Source organism: Protopterus annectens, chromosome 10.part0, assembly GCF_019279795.1.
Source record: "Protopterus annectens isolate FY-2018-M chromosome 10.part0, PAN1.0, whole genome shotgun sequence".
Lineage (NCBI taxonomy): Eukaryota > Metazoa > Chordata > Ceratodontiformes > Protopteridae > Protopterus > Protopterus annectens.
In genome coordinates this window covers 723,756,514-723,768,203 of record NC_056744.1, presented here as the reverse complement: position 1 = coordinate 723,768,203, position 11,690 = coordinate 723,756,514, and positions in this window count along the sequence as shown.

The window sequence follows — 11,690 nt, the reverse complement described above, 5'->3', positions numbered from 1 at the left end:
ATAGTTATCTAAGCTAGCAAATAACTGTAAATTGAGTTGTTATTCAATCTTCCGTGGGTTAGACCATGTCAACAACTGGAATAGGAGTAATGGTCTCAAATCAAATGTGAAAAAATGTAGTGTAGTTAATTTTGGCAAGCAGAACATCTTTCAGGTCATAGAGGTGGCACACCATACAATCAGACACACTAAGGCCACTCTTCTTGATAATTCTTTATCTTTTCACCATCATGCTTCTGCGGTAGGTAGGAAAGCGTAGGAGAGCCTTCTATCTGACTCATCTAATTTCCAAAGGCATATCCTGTAGATGCAAATAAATCTCAGTTCCTCTTTACTTGTATCTCACCAGACCCATTAATGAATATAATATCCCTTTTGTCATATATTTGTCAAAACATTTCACTCAGCTTAAGACACCACAGTGATCGTAGCTAAATAGATCAGTGGCCTCAAAAATCTTCGTTATCAGGACAAACTGGCAGCCCTCTTTCTATATATTCAGTTTCTTATAGACTCCTCTGTGGAGATTTGTGTCTAGCCTTTCAAGTCATGAAATATCCAACCCTGTCTGACCTTCTGTTTCTTCACAGAACAAATGAGTCATCAAAACCTTGTTAAAGGAACTAAACCTTCAGTAATAAATAAATAAAACACGTTGCAATGATACATTCCCATTCCACCATTGCACTCACCATTGGAGCAAACTTTCACTACATTCAAGCAGAGTAACAGCCTTGCCACCTTCAAGGTAAATCTACATAATTGAATGGACAACCTCAAGTGCTTCCTTTGTCTGTTTGTTTTGCACCCTCTTAGACTAGAGGGAACTTTTCCATATGAGCTATTGCCTAGTTTTGTAATAATCTGCAGACTGAATTGCTTAGCACTTACCTATAAACCTACAGATGCTATTTATCTTTTAGTAAAAGAAGTGAACATTAATCTGAATTGCCTTATTTCTCAGTAAACGATAAAATAAACAATGCATCAGATGTTGAGTACTAAGTATGAGACTTTGTTTAGGAGACACGTTTTATGGTATTATTTGATACAACAAGCTGGCTTCTCACGGGTGAAACAAGTCTTTATGCACTGCAATATATGCATGATAAACATTTAATGTACAGAACCTGGATAAATATAATTTTGTAGTCTTTAAGTTTGAAAGTTGAAGTATGCAATAACTTAATTCCTAGTTGCATTTTCTTGATTAAATGAAAATCATTTTTTGAAAAGTATTACAAGGTTGGTAGCACTGTGTTATGTATTCTGCAAAGGGGATTAAGATAATCTAGCTATGTTTACATAAAAACATTTATGGAGTTATCCAAATATCCACACAGTTATCCAAATATAGCAAATACTGCTGATAAATGTAAAATATGTGGCTATCATGCGGATTTAATAGTGATATTCAGTTATAGCTGTCTGGAAATCAGTATATTATTTATTTTTCATATGGTTAGCAGTAAAGCTCATTTTAGAAGTGAAATTAAATAACAACGTGGTTTTACATTCTGAATGGAATAAATTCATTTGTGAAGATGCTAGCAGAGAAGAGGATGCAGAACTGCTTGCCCAGCTGTAGCTCCAGCGTGGATTTTTCTGGTGCAATTAACTTTGTTGCCTGAACTGCTTATGGTTACAGCTGAAATCTCTGCAAACTATGTCTCACATTCAAGACCTGTGTCATATTATTTGTCTAAATGAAATCCACATTTGTGTTCATTAGAACTGGTGTTATATTATTTGTCTAAATGAAATCCACATTTGTGTTCATTAGAACTGGTGTTATATTATTTGTCTAAATGCTCATTACACAATTCAGTCTTCTCTATCCTACTCCCCCACCCTAAACAAGGACTCAGGATCACTGCTGTTACTATTTCTGCTAACATGAATGCTAAAGTTTTTACCCATACTGTCCTAAAGGGATCACATGGATGCTTTTTTGTCTCCACTTTTGCCCTTTTCATGAATTACTGGTGTAAACTTCATTTTGCCAGCTGGTCAAGATGCAGACTACAAGACTTTGCATTCTGCCTTACTCAATGCCATTTTCCAGTAGAACAAGACCTTTGACAAGTGTTTTTTAATTTTAACCTAATCCTTGATTACAAAGAGGGATGGGTTTTCTCTGTGTCAGCACATCTGACATTTCAGCACAATCTGTTACTTAATGGTTAAGAAGTGCTACATGGTGTTAAGGCACAAAGATAAACACTTCTGCCAGCAGAGTAACACAATGTTAAATATTACTGTGCTGTCCTCAGTCATTTGTTAAGTCTAGCTGTTTCGAGTAGATTGATTATTGACACTGTAGTGAAGGATAAGGTCGGTGCTGCACTTCTGACCATCTTTCGATGAGATGTTAAATTGAGGCCCCATCTGCTTGAGTTAGTGGTAACACAGGTGGATTTAAAAGATCTTACAACACATAGAAAAGAGTATGGAAAGTTTCTAGATGCCCTGGCCAAATGTCCCTAGTAGTATACATACCACCTTGGGTCTCCCCTGAAAAAAGGCTACTAGCCTAGTTGGACTAACCCGGTCAACAAAGGATAAATAAATAAAAAAATAAAATTAGTTAATAACTTCTATTTTATCAGAGTTCTTGCCAATCTATAGATACTCTCATTACTGGCCTCCCAAGGTCAAATTTTAGATATTTTTTCAAATTGCTTTCAACAGCATTTAATTGTTTTTTGACTAATAATTATAATAATAATTATCTTTTTATTATTTATTATTTATTTTACATTTGTTAAATGGTAAAGTCCATCTGGACACGTCCTTTTCAGCGGAGGCCTGGGGAGAAAACCTCCAAGTACAGTGTAAAGTATTACAATAGACAGTAGAAATACATTGGATTACATGAATATATATATATATATATATAACATACATACATTTTTAAGTCTATAAATAATCCTGTTGAAAAATAATACCTTACAAAGACAGAGTTTAAACATTAAACACTTCAGAGTTGTTGGATTTTATATATATATATATATATATATATATATATATACATATATATATATATATATATATATATATATATATATTGTAATAATGCAGGTAGGATGAGATATGTGTTAAGGATAGAGTAGATATGAAGAGTTCTGAGAAGAGGGGAGAAGGGATAGGTAGTAGGTGGCAAAGGTTAAGTTATGGTAAGTAGGAAGGTTGTAGACATGAAGAGGATGAAGAATAAAGTTACGGGTGTTAATGGTGTTAGTAATGGAAGGTGGGATGTATAGGAAGTCAGATGGATTAAGGAAAGGAAGAGGACATTTAGTGGGAGAAGCAGAGAGATTTGAGAGGGAAGTGTAACTGGAGTAGTAGAGCAAAGAAAAGGTGAGGTAGTGGGGTGGGGTAGAGTGAATAGAGAGGGAGAGAGATGTATTAGTAGACAAATTACTAACAGGAGATTAGTTAGGGTTAGTGCAGTTACATAGCCAGAGATGTTGTAGATGGGATTTTAAGGCTTTTTTGAAGGGTGTGAGTGTAGTTATTGCTGTGATGTTGGGAGGTAGGCTGTTCCACTGCTTAGCAACAAAGTTGCTGTAGAGGAAAGTGCCAGTGGAGTAATTGGCTTTGGTTAATTCTAGTAGGAGTTTCTGATTTGATCGCAAAACTCTAGTTTTGGTACCTGGGTGAAGTAGGTTTTGTAGAGCAGGGATTTTGTCAGGGGAGTGAAGAAGTTTGTGGGCTGTTGGTTATAAAGAATAAGGTTGGGAAGTTCCAGCCAACCAAGAGTTTTTAGTGGAGTGCAGTGATGGATTCTATGAGGCATATTTGTTGCAAATTTGGCAGTTTTATTATAGCAGCTTTGAAGAATGACAAGGTCTGATTTTCTGAAATTGGTGAGTATTGGAGATGATATAAGAGTGTGGAAATAAGGTGAGTATGTGCAATGGTGACTTGGGTGGAGTCGGTTAGGAACTGTATAATATGGCAAGTTTTTTATGCACTTTTTTTACGGTGCTGGATATATGTATGTCAAATTTCAATTGGCTGTCTATAATAAACCCTAGTAGTTTTGTGTAGGTAACTGTTGATATGATTGTGTTGTTAATGGAGGTAATGTTAAAGTTAATATTATGGGAGGAGTTTTGTGTGGGAGAAAAGATGATAAGCTGAGTCTTATTGGGGTTTAGTATTAGTTGTGAATCTGAGAGCCAGTGTTCGATAGCAAGAAAAGAGGATTGTGTTTGGTGGTGGAGAGTCTCAGGAGAGGGAGAGGTGCAGATGAGTGTGGAATCATCTGCGTATTGTATGATGGAGGCATGGAGCGTGGCTGTGTGTAGTTTGTTGGTAAAGATAGAAAATAGGAGTGGCCCAAGAATGGAACCTTGTGAGACCCCTAATGAGACTGGCAGCAATGAGGAGAGTTCCTGTTGCCATCTGATTGCCTGTTGTCTGTCTGTTAGATCATTTCTGAACCAGGAAGTGGTGGATGGGCTTAGATTTAGTTCTGCGAGAGTGTCAATAAGTTTGTTGTGGTTTACCATATTGAATACCTTGGAAAGGTCTAAGAATATGGCTGAGACATAGTTTCTGTGTTTGTTGACTGTTTGTGTGAAGGACATAAGAGCTGCAGTGGTGCTATGTGAAGGTCTAAAGCCATGTTGTGCTTTAGTTAGTACATTATGAGAGTCAAGGAAAGTCATTTGTGTGTGTACGCATCTTTCAAGGATTTTGGATAATGGAGAGAGTATGGCTATTGGTCGATAGTTAGTTAGTTCTTTGGAGTTACCTCCTTTGTGGATTGGGGTGATATAGGCAATTTTCCAGAGGTGGGTAACTAAGCTTTTAGTTATAGAGCAATTGATGAGGATTGTTATGGGGAATGGAATAGCATTAGTAGCAATTTTTAATAATTCAGCTGGTAGATTGTCTGCAGAGAGGGCTGTAGGTTTGAGTTTAGTAAGCATCTTTTTAATAGTGGAGACTGGAATAGGTTGCAGTGAGAAGCCCAGATTAGTAGTGTTGAAGTTGGGTGGTTTGTTGGTGGTTGGGGTTGAATATGATTTAGCTAGGGGTTGAATGGAGTTTTGTGAAAAATTTCTTGAACTGGGTCACTATCTTTGTTGAGTTGTCAGAGTTAATAGTTAAGTTAAGATAAGTTAGATTATTACTTATTTTAAAGATGTACAATAACAGTATTCAAATTAGCTGAAAGCTGCTGCTCTGATTAACTGTTTTGGCTAATTAAGTTTAAAAAATCACATTATCTGAAGGTGTTAGTTCAAGGAGGATTTGTCCTTATTTGAAAGTGCACTGACCCTGGAAATGATTATATTAAGTATAGGGTTGCAGGGAACTCTGACTGAGTTTCTCTCTCAAAAAAATATGACTTGCCTTTAAACTCATTTTTGGGGAACTTGCATATTTTAAAGGTACATTTGATTAAACGGCTCTTGGCAGTCTATCTTACACCACTGTATAACTGTCTATACAGTATAAATTTTCCTTTTGTGCCCTGTGATTTTAGTAACACATTCATTCAAATTTAGATTTCTAAATAACACTACTCTATGCATATACTAGTCCAATCATTTGCTGTCAGTGTTACTTGTCCCATTTTTGTAACAACATTATTTCTCCTGTATTTATTTCTCAGCTGTTATAATCAATATATTACTTTGTATTATTTTATTTTCCCACAGTTTGTAATCTTGATAATACTGCTGAATTATCTGGTTCTGCCAAAGCCTTCCATAGAAGCCACATATTAAAAAGGATCTTCAGGTGACTGTCCTTCAGTCCTATATCTAGTATTCCTTGTCTGCTTTACTTATAGCACATACTGATATTTACCTTCTTTCTAAGCCTCTCAGGTCATGGTATCTTCTAGCTGTGTTTTACTCTTTATCAGTTTATTAATAACCTCTCAGCAAGAAAGGGTAGTCCTTCAGTTATTTACTTTACCTGTGCCTCCTATTTATTGTCTTAGAACTACACTCATTTGACACAACACAGCACTGTATTATGTTTTACTAACTACTGGAACGGGTTCACTATGGAATTTCGAAATACTGAAATCCCGAATTTCAGTATTTCGAAATTCTATAGCCAAAAGCTTTAAATCCTGAAACCCCAGAACTACGAAATTTAAAATCTCGAACCTACACTACAAATACACCACACACATGCACATACACACAATGCCCCCCCCCCACAATCAAACAAACAATCCTACACTACAGACAAGCAGGGAGGCAATTCCCCCTATGCCCCCCTCACCCCAACTTATATATACTAACTCCGAGATCGCACAATAACACACACAAAGGTAGCTCACATCCACACAGTTCACAGTTCCTTGCACATACACATCACAGCCACAACACACACTAACATACATTAAAGCCCATAACCAATACACTTACACATACATACCTACCTGAACTTACACCTATCCATTTACACACCGCAACACCAGAGGTGCTATTTCAAAATCTCCGAACTTTGGGATTTTGAATTTCACGCTTCTGGGGTTTTGCGATTTAAAGCTGTCGGTTATAGCATTTCGAAATACTGAAATTCGGGGTTTCAGTATTTCGAAATTCTATAGTGAACCCACTGGAACAGGTTTAGATGCTTTGGTGTTCATGCTATCACCTCCAAAAACCCATATGATGATATTTGGGACTACCCAAAGACACTGCTATGCACACAGCCTGCACATTTCTGACCTTATGGATTCAGTTTTCTGTCACATCATTCTGTTTAAATACAAAAAGACTTGACAGACCCCTCATTTTCTTTCTCTTTTTACAATGACTAAGTTACCAAAAATACTTTTTCCATAGTCAGGATGCCAAACTTAGTCAAGGAGCTGCTGAGCCAAAAATACCCTATGCTAAACCTTAATGATGCTCTTGCCTTCATTGTATTGAGATTTCTAGATAATACTAATGGATGCAAGAAATTGTTTAATAAGACATGTCTGTCTATTATTACATTAGTAGGTTGCAAAGAACACCACTGCATTACTCTAGTTAGAAATATTTTTAAGTTATTTTGCTCTTCATAGCTTGTGGCCATCAAGCCCCCCCCCCCCCCATTCAGATAGTGTCCATTAATTTCCCTAATCCAGGGATTCCATCCAGAACTGAGGTGTGAGCAGCTTTGGGGGCATCATTCAGGCAGTCAACAGGGTGCTTTTTGCTCATGTCAACCTGTTGGCATGTGGCAGACTGTATGGCTGGCTGTGCCCCTCTCCCCAGGATGGGCTGCCCATCCTTCCTGCCAGTCCTGGCACATGCCCAAACTTCTAGATAAGCTCATGTTATCTGGGCAGTAGTCAGAGCTTTATCAACCTATTCCTCCAATGCTGAAACTCTAGCTAGAAATAATTGGCTGCCTGTTATCCATGGGGCTAATCTCATCTTCTTTGCTTTACTCTAAAAACTTCTTAGTGGGAATTACTTTCTTTCTCTCTCTCTCTGGTCAGAAAACCTGAAACAGTTTCCTCTCATTATTACTGAGATAATAACAAAATGGATAATTGTCCTGGAATGACTAAGATTCTTCCTTCAGACAGGTGAGAGTTTTTTTTTTAAACATTTGTTGAACAGTATGAACACACTTTCTTCCTCCTTCTGAAACATTTGTAAGCATATCGTTTTTAAAAGCACACTTGTTGAATATCTAAATCACTAGATGTACATGTCTTTCGAATCTTGGTTTGAAAGATCGATATTAAATCAGCATTTTTAGAGCCAGCTCACAGCCTCAGCAGATGCATTTCCTTCTGCAGCATGGTAGACCAAATGAGCTGATATCCTGGTCATCAGAGGGCTGGCAGGAGAGTGGGTTTGAGCAAAAAAGGTATGGTGATACAGGTAGATATTGTGTAGATGTAACAACATATCTGCATATCCAAAGATGTGAGAAAGAGGGTAGGGTATTACACAATTTCTTGATATCTGAATTAATAAGAACTGTAGTTATTTTTTTAAGACAGACTGAAAGAGCATTGTGACGAAGAAGTGGGGACCAAAAGTATTTTAAATAATCAGTATTGTTTAGGTGCTTATAAGTCTGTTTAAAACTATTCATTTTTTTTACTATATCATGAACAGATTTTTTTTGTAAATGACTCTTGTATTTAGTGTTATTAACCTTATACAAAACAATAACAGATCCTCTATTCTTGCAGCAATATTTACAGAGGTCAGATGTCCAGCTATCTGGAATTTTGTAAATAATTATATGTCATTTGTGAATATCAACATGATTCATATAAGATACCTATGTTACAAATGTATTAAAACTGTATGTCAGGTGTATATCAAACTGCTGGTACAGAAGTGTGTGTTGAAAAGGTTTTTGCAAAGATCTTAAAATGTAACCACAACATGCCCTACTGGAATAGAAAAGAAATGTACCTGCACTGCTGCTTAGATGTATATACTTTAACAGTGGAAATTGGAATACAGAAGGTTAACGTAAGAAAAATAGCTGAAATTAAAATACATTATGGCCATGCAATAAAAAGATGTTATTTTTCAGTTTCAGTGCAGCAGGAGAAATAATGTCTGTACTAGAAAAGTTTTGTCTTTAAATGTGGAGGAATGTAAATTGTTTTATGACTTCCACCATTTGCCAAAGATCTGAGGAAATGCCCTTGTCTATATATTTTCACAAGTGGATGCTAAATACTGCTAGCTTTCAGCAATGGGGGTTTTACCTGAGATAGAGTCCGATAACAAGAAATTATGTCATTCTGCAAGCTATCACAGCAGTAATAATTGAGATATTAATTTAAGAAGTCTCTGAGAAAGAGACAGAGCATTCTGTATTCTGCCTTGGACCTAACAAGATCCATTCACCATACATCTGCCATGTATGAGTAAGTAAGCCTAGGAAACAGTATTTCTGTTAGATATAGTCAGTAATTTAGAAAACCTTAATTTGGATGTTTTCTTTATTTATGTATGCAATGTTGTTTTAAATATTTTCTGTGATTTAGAACTCTACTGTCACTGTAAATATATACTGAGGATTTTCTTATTCTTTTAATATTTATTATTAAATATATTTAAGCCTTTCATTGTGGCTGATCTGTCTAGAGATATTTAAGTTCTGAGAGTACTTGCATATTTATTTGGTGATACTGTGGGCCACTCCTAATAGCCTTGCTCTTGGTCAAACTACCATTTGTGTTAATAGTAATATTACACAGTAAGATTGGACACCCTTTGTTAAGGGCATTAAAATGGCTGATAAGGAGTTGGCTGGTGGCAGTGATAACTACCTTATAGTCTGGGCAGAAGGGGGCATAGCTAGTAAACCTGTGCCAGCCTTTTTCGGGTAGGTGTGTGTGTGTGTGTGTGTGTGTGTGTGTGTGTGTGTGTGTGTGTGTGTGTGTGTGTGTGTGTGTGTGTGTGTGTGTGTGCACGCATTTGTGTGTGTGTAAATCAAACCTCAAAGTGTGTGTGTGTGCCTGTGTGTGTGTGTGTGTGTGTGTGTGTGTGTGTGTGTGTGTGTGTGTGTGTGTGTGTGTGTGTGTGTGTGTGTGTGTGTGTCCGCTACTTGAGCAGGGACACAGAGTACTGGCTGGACAGAGAGGGTGCTGGAGGCATTGCTTGACCACTCAGCTGAGATCTCAACTCTATAGCTGTATAGCTGTGTCAGTGGGGAGTCTTACTGGGGATCTGGAGAAAGGTAGAGGATCTAGCCTTGGACTGACTGTGGTCTCTGTGCGCTCTTAAGGGAAATTGTACTTGATGCAGAGAGCTGCATCTGGACATACTGTGTGTGTACCTTTTGTCCTCCCAATGTACGCCCTCCACTGGTGCTAGTGTTGAGGATTGAGGCTCCTTGATTAATGGTCCAGTGGTGGGGTGTCACAGATATATTCTTGTTAGAATAGTGTCTTATGCTGAATACAACTTAAACAACTGCAATGTTCATCTTTTATGGAAGTCAAGTATTGCTTTATGGTATGCACCAAACTTAATTTCCGAGAAAGTGATCCACATTGATTAAATACAGATAGCAAATAATAAATGCAGATTCACATGTTATCTACTAGGTTTGCATAAGTGCACTCTAACCTCTAATGAAACACATGAATCACTATTTCATTTATGTGTGTTTATTATCAGTACTTTTGCAATGCCATGCCATTGAAATTCTAAACCATCAGAAAGGCAGTTATTACCTGGCAACTTATAACATACTGCAATAATAAGACATTAGGATGTTTCTATAGGACTTATACATTTTTCTTAGCTTTAAAAAATCATGCCAACCCACTAATATAGATATAGAATGGGTATCTGTCTCTGTTGCTAGGATCTGGTGTTGGTAAGTGAAATTCTGGTTGTCAGGATGAGTGGTTGAAGGCCTACACTCCTCTCCCAAGCAGAGGATATGAGACTTAGAAGTGTTACTTTTCTTTGTACAGTGAACAGCACTGTGAGCAAGAGCTACAGCTGAGTATTAGACATGGCAGCATGATCATTGTGCATCTGGTTCTTGAATACATGCCTGGTTCATCTTGATTACATGTCACTCAACTTATATAGAAAGCATTTTTCTTATATGCACAAATTCAAAAGTCTTTGTAACCTAGTGCAATATTCTTCTTAAAACAAACCATGTAAAGCCATTCATGTGCATTACATAGAAGTAAATAAAATCAAATTGTAGTCTTTCTAGTAAATAAAATGCTCATCAGTATAAAGCTCCAGGTATCTAAACCACACATATTTTCATGGAAATGATCAACAAAGACATTGGCAACCTGTAGACAATGGACCCATCCCAGTTGAGTTTTATCAAGAGAAGGTCATGCCTACTTAACCTGACAGACATCTTTGAGAAGGTAACCAAGGCAACTGATGAAGGGAAAATGATGCATACAGCCTATCAAGAGCTGCCTAAGGCATTGATATGAAACCCCACACAGGTATTGCGATAAAACTCATCAAACTAGGCATAAATCCATACATAACTCACTGAATTGCTAGATAGCTCACATATAGGACCCAAGAAGTCAGGATTGGTGAGACCACATCCACCAAGAGGAAGGTCGCCAGTGGAGTACTATAGGTCTCTGTGTTGGGCCCACTCCTGTTTGGCATATACTTGTTGGAAGTCAAAGCTAATGTCAAGGACCCCAGGCTCACCAAGTTTGTAGATGACTGCAAATTGGGAGCTATCACAAATTCCTCCCACGACACCAACATCCTGCAAGAGGAACAAATTACTGATGCCAATGCCACAGATTAAAACTCAATGCAAAGAAGTGCATTATAGTGCCTTTTGGGAAAACATCCACATAGGCAAATTACTCCATTGATAAAGACACCCCTAAGAGTTGACCCAGTAGTTAGAGATCTGGGAACATATCTAGATAGTAATCTGGCCTGTGACCAAAATGTAGCCAAGGTAGTAAGAAAATCAATCTATGTTGTCAACTTATAAGTTAGGGTATGGCATCCAGCTCCAAGGAAGTTATAGTACCACTCTACTTGTCCCTTATCAGACTCATTATTGAGTACAATGCCCCCCTCAGGATTTACCTGACTAGGCATATGCAGCAGTTAAAACACTCACAGAGGTTTCTCACCAAGAGAATCCAGGGCATTAACACATTGTCCTATACAGATCACCTTTCTCTATACTCAGTCCACTACAGGTTGCTGAGAGGTGATCTGTGCATAGCA